This window comes from Biomphalaria glabrata, chromosome 9, assembly GCF_947242115.1.
Source record: "Biomphalaria glabrata chromosome 9, xgBioGlab47.1, whole genome shotgun sequence".
In the NCBI taxonomy this organism is placed as follows: Eukaryota; Metazoa; Mollusca; class Gastropoda; family Planorbidae; genus Biomphalaria; species Biomphalaria glabrata.
Window position 1 is genome coordinate 20892802 of NC_074719.1, and position 3992 is coordinate 20896793.

The 3992-nt window shown below is 28.8% G+C and overlaps 1 long non-coding RNA gene across 1 annotated transcript; it reads right to left on the minus strand.

Moving 5' to 3' along the window:
* Window positions 1-306: 306 nt before the first annotated feature.
* Window positions 307-3654, minus strand: LOC129928021 (uncharacterized). The gene is made up of 4 exons (XR_008779610.1): window positions 3377-3654; window positions 2069-2175; window positions 1648-1716; window positions 307-1285 (listed from the first exon to the last, which is right to left on the minus strand). It is a non-coding gene; the product is annotated as an uncharacterized LOC129928021 (long non-coding RNA).
* Window positions 3655-3992: the final 338 nt, after the last annotated feature.

Here is a 3992-nt window from a genome sequence, read left to right on the forward strand (position 1 = left end):
GTTTTTGCTTCGGTGGTAGAGGAGCTGGCCGTTTTTCGGATTGTACGTTTTTCTTCCTGAGCTGAGACCTATGTACTTTCACTGTCCATAGCTTTCTTGGTCACTGTCTCTCTCCATCTGTTGTGGTCTAAAGCTATGTCTTCCCAATTGTCAGTATTGATGTTCACTGATTTGAGGTCACGTTTTATTACATCTATGTAATGGAAGTGGGGGCGACCAGTTTTTCTTGTGTCAGTAGTGTGTTAAAACTAATGACCTGTGTATATAATTTATTAAGCAGGAGCATCAACAAATCTTGAACAATAATTGTCTACAGAAAAACTTTATTCTTATCCAAACAATATACATTTACAATGTATTTAAGCAAGTTAATTTATATTTATACAAATCTATATGGCCTAAAGATTATAGCGTATTTTGATGTGTGAATACCAAGTTACATTATTACATGAAAATAGTGTACTCATTTTTAAAATATTCTGGGTAATAAAAATAAAAAACTAATGATACAATAAAATTGAAGCATTAGTCAAAAAAAGAAAAATTTCACTCAAGATCTATGTGAACTCTGCTTGAAAATTAATTAATTAATTAATTTTGAAATTAATTTTTAAAAAAAATTATGGTTCTTTAGTCAATGGAATGATAGCAGCAATTATTTAACAATTTCATGATTATCCATTCATTTCAATATACTTATAACTGAAAAATAATTCATAAGGTTTAGATACAACCATTTGAAATAATGATTATAATTTTTTTCTTAATTTGCTTAATTCAAATCTAATATAAACAAGATTTCCTCTGTCAAGAAACTTATGAGGGAACAACATGCATGTTCTTCTCAGTAAGTTTTGCAAAGGGAATTAAGAATATTTAATTGATGCTTTTTTTTTTGCCAACATTTTAAACCTTTGCACCAGGTTTTAGTTTTAAGGAGAATGCACCATATTTTATATGTTTACTTTTGTTAGATTCTTATTTTAATTTAAAAAAAGTAAAATTTCCCTTACCACTCATCCACTGCACTCCCTCTTGTTTTAATGGGGCTCAGATTAATAGTTTTCAAGTACAATATCAAACAGATTCAAAGAAATACTAAATCCAAACCTGTTGGCTGAATGACAGGATATACATAAATATGTATACAGCTTACAGTATAATATATATATCTTAAATTAATATTGGTCCAAGACTTTTATTTTGCAACATGATGGGATTTTCCTTTCTGGTGGTGCTATGCAGGAGTCCAAGAATCTCATCTTTTCTCATAACAGAAAGTTATCTAGTTATAAAAATAAATAAAAGGATTTAAAAAAAAAATAAAAAATATGTGTGACATATGTGTTGACCATGCTAAACGTATATATGTTATTAATTATAGTTATATAATTTTGCCATTCTAAAAATAGTCTGTACCTAAAAGGAGCTACTGCGTTAATGTGTAGACATGGCCCTGACCTTAATAGTTATGAATTATTACTATAGGTGAAGGCAGATGTTCAGTTAATTTGATGCACATTGAACTAATCTAAAAGCAACTATAACATATATTATGATTTACATTTTCATGGAAAACTAGTTTTTCAAAAATACAAGTACTTCAGCTTATGAGAAAAGTACATGGGAAAAATTGCAGTACCTTACCTTTAAGAGGTGCAACCAATCATTGACTTTTCAGGAATGCATGCCTTTTTCTTGCATTTCCAAACATAACTGTAATTATACAATTAGGCATATTGGTTAATTTCTTTTGAAAACATTACAATTAAAAAATAATATTATTAAATTGAAAACGTTGTATCAAACATACAAATTATCAGACAATTTTGCCTAATTTCATCTAACAGTTTATTGTAAAGGAATGGCCTGCACAACAGCCAAGGTATATTAGGCATTCATGAAAGAAGAATGTGCTTAAGAGTGTTATAAATAAAAAAAAAAAAAACTTAGAGAAAAATGTTAAATTCCATCCCAGATATTTGGATGTTGCTTGACCATGAAAATCACACAATTCATAAAACATCTATTAGATAACTAAAATAAAAATTGTATAGTAGCAACTTACATTAAATATTGAATGGATGCCCAGAGAGTAGAAATAGTATAAGTATGATCCTTGAGCCATTCTGGTACATCATCAGAACTGGTTGCCATGGTTCTACTTGTTAATAACTGAAACATTACAAACATTTTTTTTTATTTATAATTTATCACAGACTAGAATAGAAATGTTGCCAGGGAAAAATACCAATGGTTAGAATACACCTGATGCTACTTTTGTAGCCTTATTACTGGTTAAAATGCACCAAAACTTCATTAATTAAATCTAATAAGAAACATATATGTATCACACAAGTCCAAGTTTATCCGAGTGTCAGCAAATAATTAACTAGATATGTGAGTTTTATATTAAAGTACTGAATTTCAGGGGATAGATCCAACTTGACACCACATCATTTATTATTTCATGAACTCCTGGGTATGGCATGGAATGGAAACTAATATATATGGGGTGTAGGCAAGGCATGGATTATAAATTGTCTTGTATAGATTAGATTGGGTAAAACTGCCAATAGAAGGTAACTTTTACTGATAGATCTGGATCAATTATAAATGTATGGGACCTAGGCCTGCATAAATTTTATCTTTTATTTATATATTTTATGTACATATATAACTAGTCTAGAATCTATAATTATATCTTAATAATAATTTTTGTAGATAGATGTCATATAATATCTAACATATTAAGTATAGATCAGTAGATTTAGAATTTTAGCTAGTGGAATATTTTTATATCCTAATCTGAACTGGATCTATATATCTAGAATTTAGATCAGTAGATTTAGTATTTTAGGTAGTAAAAACTTTTATACTCTAAATCTAAACTGGATCTAGATCTAATTATTCTAGAAGCTTGGATCTAGAAGACTAGTTGTCAAGATTTGACTACACTATGGCTAATGCACTAGCTTAGTAGGCCTACTAGATAGATCAAGAGACAGAGTACTAATAGACTTGTCTTGCCTCGTTGGGCCTCTCAAATCAGCTATAGACTTTAGAGACAATTTAGGAAGGTGAATATCGATCCAATTCAAAGATCTACAATCTACATGTTAGAGTCTAGCTAGAGATGCTAGATCTAGTCTAGAAGGCTAATCAATAAAAAATAAAATCAATCATTTCTAAAGTTTGTAAAATTATATGTAGATCTAATCTATCTATTTATAATATAATAAAAATCTATGTCTACTTTTTAAATATTTAAAATGATATGGCTGGTGATATTAATTATTTTAATTGAGACATTGACATACTGTCACATACAAAGTAACAAAATAATTAGATCTTATACTAACTCATAGACTCATACCATATTGTATTAAACCTTCGAGTTTACGTTCCACTACCTTGACTTGACTATATTGACTAAATAAAGGGCACTATGATTATAGATGTAGATTATTATCTATGATGATGATGTTTATCAACTGGTAGATCTATAATAAGTAGTATTGTCACTTTAAGTATAATCAGTATAACCACTGCATTCGTTTCATTCACTGTCTGTATCAATAATCGTGTGAATGACTGAATGTGATGTGAAAGTGAAGTCTAGATTTAGAATAATTTAGATAGAATTGATAGATTATAGATCTACTATTAGTCTATTAAAAAGTATTAACTATACAGTACTATACTAACTATAGTGTCTATACTATAGTATAGCCAGTATGACTCGTATGAGCATACTCATATACTGTAAAAGTGTATAATAGTAAGTATAGCTATAGACAGACTAGATCATAGATGATCGATAGATCTAGACTCTAGACTAGTAGAGTCACTAGATTTGACTAGATTAGATCTATAAATATTCATACTGACAATTATTGATCTCATTTATGGTCTAGATCTTATAAAAATAGAGTGGATCTCATGACTGTCTATATTAGATCTATTGATTTTTTTTAAAACGTTAAATAAAT